Raw genomic sequence first — 9011 nt, 5'->3', positions numbered from 1 at the left:
GAAGAAGTCACGTGCATGTCAGATTGTGATATTTATATTCATTATCCACTGATATTCTGCTTTTATTTAAATACTTATCTTCAATTTATTTATGTTATAGAGGTAAATCAGGTTGGTGGTTCGATCCCTAAACCCTGGTTGCATCAGGGAGATCATCTGGCATGAAAAAATAAAATAAAAACCAGGGCTAAATCGAATAAGCAGATGGTGATCCTCTGTGGTGACCCCTCATGGGAGCAGTCGGGAGACAGCAACAACACAACAACAACATTAGTCACCAAAAAGCTACTGGACCATGATGTGATTATTGTCCAATCCCATGAGACTAAAGATAATTAAGTGAAATGAGTATTTCTTTATGTTCCATATGCAAATTATAGACCTCAAACAGATATCAAATATAAATAAGATATTGATATAATGATGATTATCGCTGCTTTAAGGAGGTTTGATAATCATTTACTCACATTCATCTGAGAGCAAAACTCAAAACAAGATTTTGATCAAAAACTGCAACGGCTGCAACAAACGTCTTGAAAAAAAAACAGGTGATTAGTGGAGTTTAAATACATCAGCACAGTGAGACCAGTGACTGCAGCATCCTGCACCTGCAAGAATACTGCACTGATGAAATGAGCTGAAATGAGCAAACCTGCTACAAGTAGACTCACAATAGAAAGGTCACTGGCAACAGGAAGATGCATTCAAGTAAAAATACAACATGAGGGTCAAGAGCTCGACTGCCACTTACTTTTCTGAACAAAGGACAAAAAAACTGTATATCTTGTTAAGCGGTGGAGCCAGTCATATTTCAACAATACCTTTTACTGAAAGTACTGATCACGGTACAAATGTATATATAATATACACTTTTGTATATTTAAAGTGTGCATCCAGATACAATTCAAATTTAATCACAAAATTATATTTAAGCCGAAAAGGACAACACAAGATAAGAGGTAAAAATCCATTTAAAGAAGCTGACAACCAGCGCTACTCTAAAGTTTAGGTTGTGTTGGCAAAATACAACCTTAATTAAATGAATAAGTAATTTCCTGCTAGCACTTCTAAGCTACTGGCAATATTTACCTCCACTGCTTCACGCTGCTATTTTTAAGCACGGTTTGCTGAATTCTTTCATGAGTCTTCCAAATTGTCCTGCTGGTGCCTGGTTAGCTCTCAGTTTGCAAATAGCAGAATACAGTAAATGGGTGGACCAAAAATATTCAGTGCACAATCTCCAAAGGGGATGTGGACGACAAATTTTGAGACTTTTGTTTACCAGAGATACCAAGAATCATCCCGTTGTAGCCGGGTATTAGATGGAAAAGCTAATTATGGGGATGAGGAATCAAGGTTAGCTTGATCTGGAGCAAATCGATTAAATGACAGTTTGTCCGAACAACAGACGGTCAGTTGTCTCTTATAAAAAGCTAAGCTGCTTCATTTACACTAAAGAGAGAAGCTCGGTGGACACAGGTGTTTCAAACCTTCGGTTGGACAATATGTTAAAGCAGGTTAATTAAATTATTAATTAACAATCTTACATTAAGCCATGACACATGAATAACTCATTACATTTTAACATAAATAAATAATTACAATAATCTTAAAACATAATTGATATAAAGACGATGTGATAGACGGCCCATGAATGCAGCTGTCATCATTAATTTAATTGGGGCGGATAAACTATAGTGTTGGACGAAAAAAATACATTTCCCCAGTATGTTCATGTGTAGAGCGGCAGGTTGTCACCTCATCTGCCACTTGAGCCGATGCCGACCTGTTCAATCACTCACTTTGCTTTCAACACTTCCCATCCCTGTATTATGTACAATCTATTTTGGTAAATGTGTTTACTTGGATCATTCTCAGAGTTCTCCACTTGCCTCCCTCCTGCCTCTTTTCATCTTCTCTGCTGCAGCAGAAGCTCAATTTCCCCACAGGGATCATTAAAGTTTTATCTCATCCACCTGTCTGATCGTCCACCCATCCCACCATCTGTCTGCGCTTCAAGTCAGATCTCCCTCAGACGGCACATTTTCATCCCACGGCAGCTTAATGTACCTCAGTGATCGCCCATCCATCTACGTGCATCACCTCACGCATTTTAGATCATAAAAAGTTGATAAATTGTACATTCTGTGTATGAATTTGTTGCCGTGCTGTTCCATTGCATGAGCTCAGATGATTCAGAGGAACATCAATTATACCCACACTCCATTTCCCATATAGTTGACAAGCTCACAATCCCAACAGAAATCCCCAGAAACTTTCCATAGAGAAATGTAATAGGTTCTGTTTGTTTGTTCTGTTTGTCACGATTTCCTCGATGAACAGTTTTCAATCCGATATTACTCACTTCCTGTCTTGACACGATGCGATCAGACTTTTTAAAAATGTATTTTAAGTCAGAAAAACTGATTTGCAGCAAATACTAAATGTCTCTCTGGCTATGATTACTGAGAAAGTTGTTTCTAATAAACTTCCGACTTCATCACCATAGTAAAATTAAACAAAGAAACTTGACAAATGGCTGAATATTGATAAAAATTGAAATGTCAACTGTTATTTTACTGGACATTGTCGATCACAGAATATCGTTGGACAGGTGAGGAGAATGAGCAGGACATCCCGGTGCGTTCGAAATTTGGTTCAGGTCTTATTTAGAAGACGCGAGTATCTTTGTCATGATGATATGAATATGACAGTGAGTCTCTATGATGTGCGGAGTCCCTCAGGGATCAGTTCTCAGACCTCTTGTTATTGTTCAGACCAGATAAATGATTGGAGAAGACAAAAAACGAAGAAGGATAAAACAGTGATTGTTTTGCTTCAACCACAATATTGAGTATCAGTAAATGACTAAATTATCTTGCTCTCAAAGCCAAAGACAGTCAGAGGTAACAATTCTTGGTTTTCTAACAGAATCAGAATTATATCAAAGTAATCACTGAAACTATAAACTAACTATAAATCTAGGAAAATAAGGTTTGGTGTCCAAAAGTTCCCAGGAGAAGTTTTGACTATTCCCTTTGTAATGGTCTCTTAATCTAGCTACCCAAAACAACATCTAAACGTGATCTTCACTATGGAATTTAACACATAATGGTTCTTGTGCAGTATTAAAAATAAATAAATAAAAAAGGAGGAACTCATTGGCTGTTAAAAGTTTCTCTTGTGACCAGAGGCTATAAAACCTCAACTCACTGAAAACCAATTTCACCAAAACACACACAAACTGTGATAAGAATCCAATGACACCTCCTTTCTGATCGTATAATTGAATCTGTATGACTAATAAGATTAGGAGAATCCCATTTTGAAATCAGATGCCCCCCCCCCTCTCCCCTTCCCTCCCTTATTTAGGGAAAGGTTCAGTTAATGCAGCAGAGCCGCTGTCGGTGGGTTGGGGGGGGGGCTTGTCAGGCTTAACCATTCAAACTGAAAGCTAGGGATGTTTAGGGTGGGTTGGGTGAGGAAGGGTAAAATGAAATGACACAGCCTGAGGCTCCAGGTTCACTCAGTTTTTAAATCCTTTGCTGCTATCGTTGTTTTATTTCCACATCTATCCACACACCTGCCGTCTTCAGCTGCATACCCCTCCGTCGCACATGCGCCTTCCTGCCACAGAGAGACCACCCCCTGTTCCATCCAGCCCCCCTCCTCCTCCTCCTCTTCCTCCTCCTCCTCCTGGTCCAGGGACTAAGGGGGTTTTTCAGCACTTGCCACAGCAGCTTTGCAATGGACAGCACCACAAAGACTCAGTGATTCCCTTTGCATCACCCGGACGCTTGACGGAAACCACAGCTGACAAGGCAATCTCGGCGCTCAGTAGGGACATCTAGAGAGATAGTGGGAAAGTGAGATCCAGAGAGAGGTGCTGTGTGGACTACCCCTTAAAAAAGCAAATAAGGGTCTTAAAAGCAGCATTTGTATCACACATCCCGTGTTGCTCTAAACCAGCATCAGCACAATGGAAGAGGACATGGATGAGGGGCAGACCCAGAAAGGTAAGAAAGTATTCAGCTCACGTTCGGGTGGATTCCCTTTAATAAAATCGGACCTGGGTGTTTTTTTCCCAGTGCTGCCTCCCTCTCCGCAGAGGCAAACGCACAAATGTGTTGCCTCTCCCTTTCTGAATAGGGGAGCAGCTGTTTGGGGGGTAATTCCTTTGTCCATTGAGATGCAGCCACTCCAGTGAGGAGTGCGTGTCTGTGTGCGGTGTTCGGGTTAGTCTGAGGGGTGTGAGCTGCCTCAGAGGAGAGGGCTGGGGCTGCCTTTGTTTGTGTGATAAGGTTTGCATGCCTGTCACGGTGACATGAAGAGTGAAGGAACCAAACCAAGTGAACCCATCGGCTGCCAGGTTCTGTCCTTTGTGTGCGTGAGACACATTCATGTAGATGCTGGGGTTTCTCTGCGTTCATTTTGTAGAGGGGCAGTGTTGGCTTTGTTCAAAGTGGAATTGCTATTTATACTTCACCCACACCCCCCCCCCCCCCCCACCCACACCCAGCACCATCACCTTTTCTCTGCATGAATGATTCAGTGCACTGCTGGGACTCACACAAGCGAGTGTGTTGTGTTGATGTGTTTGTGTTTACCAGCGGACTGCAGCATTTTCAATAGGCTTGTTATTTTTTTGAAAGCCATCCCAAAAAATAACACACGCACAATGACGACCAGGATAACGCTGTCATGTAGAAAACACTTGCATCGCTATCTTTTCAGATTTACTTCATGTGTCAGGCATGGCTTCGTATGTTTGTGTTGTGTTTCTGCCGCCCCCCCCCCCCTCTCCTCCTCTTCCCGCCCTCCTCCCATCTCTCCTCCCTGCAGCCCAGCACTCCTCTCAGGCACATACATGAGCTGAAACAGTTGCCATGGCAGTGGCCAAGTGTAGTCATTATCTATTCTTTCTTCGCCCACTCCTGCTGATGACATTTCAATAACACAGGAATAGTTCGCAGAGATCTTGGAGTGTGGGAAGCAAAGAGACAGAAGGAGATACAGAGTCAGAGATGAAGGGAAAGTGAAGGGATGAGAGATTCGTGAGGTGCAACATAAAAGCATAATCATCTAAAGAAAGAGAATCATGTATGTTAGTAATTCAAAGATTATATGTTATTCCTTTGCTGATGAAAGGGATTGATAAAATTGCTAGAAGATTATTTATGAGGGAGCTGCTCACACCACAATTCATATTGAGCCACTGAAAACAGATTTCGAGCCAATACCTCCTGGCCGCCATTACTAGGTGTGCACTCTCACGATCCTATTCAGAAAGCAAAAGCTGTCATCCTTGGCCACAAACGCAAATGCTCACCCAACTGGAAGATGCAGCCATGCGAGCTGTGCATATGTGTCCATTTACATGGGTGAAGTGTGGGTTTGTAAAGACTCTGTTATTACATTAGCAGCATGTATGTGAGCAAATATACTGAAATCTCAGTGAGACTAAATCTGGCATTTTCTTGCATTTTCCTCTTGAAATCTGAAAATATTGCTAACGTGCAAGCAGAAGGCTTTACATAGATTTTTGTTTATTTAACACAGTCAGAGTTGAGAAGTAATGTAATTTCCCTATTTTTTGATTTATTTATTTATATTTTTTCGGTGACGTAATTGGTTTGCTGTATGATTAGAAAGGAAGGATGTGGAGCTTGATAAAATATCTAGCTGGGAAAACAAGTCCAGGATACAATTTAAGATGCATTAATGGGAAAATTAACAAACATTTACAGTTTTTGGCCAAATATGATGTATTAATGGCTGCAGTTTTCAATGTCATACATTGTTAGTGTTCCTTTACAGTTTGTTTGTTTCAAAAATAAAAAGGAAAAAGGATATGCCCAACCTGTTACCAGCTAACGTTCAATCTGGTCACTGACAGACAGATGCACCCTATCTCAGCCCTATGGTTACCATGGTGACACCGCCCCATGAGTCACTGGCCACGTGTGAAGAACAATTTGATTTGTGTAATTTACACTTTGTTGGTTATGTTGATTTGACCACATAGCAGGGTGACCATTACCATTTTAAACATTTGAATAAAACTGTTTGTTCTGATATGGGGACAGCAATGTTCAAGTGTCAAGTGTTCAAGCCATAACAACTACTTGAGGAAAAAGTTTTCTCTCAAAACCTTTGGAAGGTTATGTACGTTTCCCCTGTCCCGTGCTATAAGTAGAATTAAAGTCACGTTCCCATCTATCACCAGGCCTCAGAGAAATCATGACAGACAATTTCAGGAGATTTTTCTGATTGATGAAGTGACAGAATGTAAGATAAATGTGTGAGAACAAGACAGCAGGGCTCACTTTCCTCAAATGATTGACTTGAGAACTGACAGCTCGGCATTATATAAGATAACAGGTTGATGTGACAGTTCTGATGAGGCCTGATGAACATTAAAGGTGTCCTGTCACGTTTCTCTGTGTTGCTCATACTTGAGTTATAAGCATTATTACAAGTTATAAGGTGCAACTAGCGAATTGTACCCCAGGATCATATTTGGTATTAAATTACTCTAAGAAAAATAGAAAAGACCAACAATGATTTCTGTTGCTCTCTCCCAGAATAAACCTCAGTGCATCAAAGGTCAACACAGAGGTAGAGTTAACACAGGGATACACTGAATAATCTGGCAAACATTGCTCATAGCAGTAGTTTTCAAACACAAGCACTGCAACAATATCTCTGTGCAGCGATAACACTTTTAAAAGCTGCTTTAATGTCAACTGGTATTACCTTTGCTATGTATATGACATTCTTAAAGGACAATTAATCTACTGATTAAACATCATCATCATCATCATAGCTGATGGTGAATTGCGGACAAATAGGGGCTTCAACCTGAGGCGAGGTGTGGGTGTCAACGAGTGCACACACAGCATGCTAATGTCCTTCTGTCTTCATTTTCTCAAGGTGCAAATCTCTGATTATGCGTCAGACGCACCAGGTGGGAACTGCTCACTTCAGCTGTTGGCCAAATGTAGCAGTGAACACACCATGGACCAGATAGGGCCAAGAGCAACAGGGAGCAGACCAACACCCTTTGGTTGACAAAGCAGTTTTCCACTCGTGTGAACTCAGGGTTAAAATGATTGCAGTTTTGCAAATGAGCACAAGTAAATGCTTGAGAAAATGAGGGAGAATATTTTGGAGATGTAGTTCACATTTGTTCTAATGAAAAATCTGAAGAAAGAGCCCAACTGTTCACCGTTCCCGTGCCAGGAATCTACTCTGCAAGGCACCACTTCCCTTCTGGTGGATCATGCAACAACATGAGATTTTGTAAAATGAGAGAATAAACAATGAAGTTAATCTGCATCTCCAGAAATAAATGTGAAATTTGCAGGCTTGGTGAATTCGGAAAAAGCCGATTTGAATATATGACGCCGTTGGGCCAGTACACAGAACATGACCATAACTGACAAACCTGTAATGCACTCATAGTCCCAGCCCCTCAGGAAAGCACATGTAAATTCACTACATCTGGAATTATGTTTGGTTTTGCACGAAATTGCACCAACTCGTGATTCACACATGATTCTTTCACCAAGTTTTCATGGAATTCCATCCAGGAGTGTTTGTGTTACAGTAACAAACATGAAAAAAAAAAAAACGTTATTTGGTCAACTGGAGATACAGAAGCAGAAGCATGTGATACATACTCATATTTGCAAAAAGCATTTAATTTTAGGGCTTAATATTGTGTTTTTGAAGTTGTTCTTTCATTTCTAGGTAGAGGCAGCTTGAGTTTTCTTGCCATTCACTCTGACTGATAATGTTGCCTTTAAGAGCTTCTTATCCTAATTCAATTTGGTAAACACATCAATGGAGAGTTTGTGTCCCATGACGGCCTCTAAATATCAACAGCGATTTCCTCCCCCCTCTTTCTCTCGCTCTCTCCCTCATTGTTCTGAATCCTAATTTTTCCAGAGCCAAGCAGAAGTTTGGGGAGTTCCACCAAATGTTCTTTGTTGGTCTATTACTGGAGAACTGGAGGGTTTCTGATTGTTCTCACAGGAATGACTCACTGCTACAGGTTTTTAGATCCAGGATAACAGGTGTTTAAAATATCAATATGAGATTTTAAGATTGTAATATGATAGTACTCACAGAGTTGCTTTTAATTTTTTAAATGTAATAGTAAAAATACAATTTAGATACAAAGATGGGCATTTTATAGTGTTTTTCCTATATTTTATGTCATTCTTTGTAAAGGGGAGCGTGTGGAAACGGTTGTGAACCGAACGCAATTGCGCAGAATCAATCAGAAACCGAGGACAGGTTATTATAAAGATTTATAGTTTAGTATCTGTGACTTCAATCCCTCACCCTCTTGCTGTTGGCTTCTTATAAAGTCAAGTGTACGAATTCAGAGTAAGAGAACAGCCCTGCTCTCCCCTCCTGAGTTTTTGACATTTGCCCTTAAGTTCCTGTGAAGTGAATTTGACGCAGACAAAAGACTCGTCTCTGCTCGGCAGTCACGCAGTCGTGTTCATCCTCCTCCATCTCTCTGCGAAAAAAAAAAGAAAAGAAAATGAAGAGAGGAAATCAGCGGCCGAGCTTTTGGACCTGGCCTGTAACGTCCTTTTTGCCCAGAGGGGTTATCTCTGTATAGTGTGTCTCATTCACTATTGTCCCACTGAATTTGTTGACATACAGTAAGTGGGTCACGGCTCTGATGTACCCGGCCTATTCGCAGATTTTGTGCTGCGGTTGGCATGGCAACCATACTGGTTGATTAAACATGCGCAGAGGAGATGGGGGGTGTGAGGGCGCGGGAGAGAAAGAAAAAAAAACCTGCCTGCTTCAGGGGAAAGGGGGGCTTCGCATTAAATATAGGAAAGCAACGAGACACGTATACGCCCATTACTCTCAGGCTGACACAGACGTACCATCCCCCACTGAGATCTACCTCCCTCCCTCCCTGCTTCCCTGCCTCCCTCCCTCCCTCCCTCTCCAGGACCAGGCTCGCTGCCACCCCACCCCCCATG

This window comes from Limanda limanda, chromosome 10, assembly GCF_963576545.1.
Source record: "Limanda limanda chromosome 10, fLimLim1.1, whole genome shotgun sequence".
NCBI classification, from domain to species: domain Eukaryota; kingdom Metazoa; phylum Chordata; class Actinopteri; order Pleuronectiformes; family Pleuronectidae; genus Limanda; species Limanda limanda.
Note: the sequence above shows the minus strand (reverse complement) of the source record.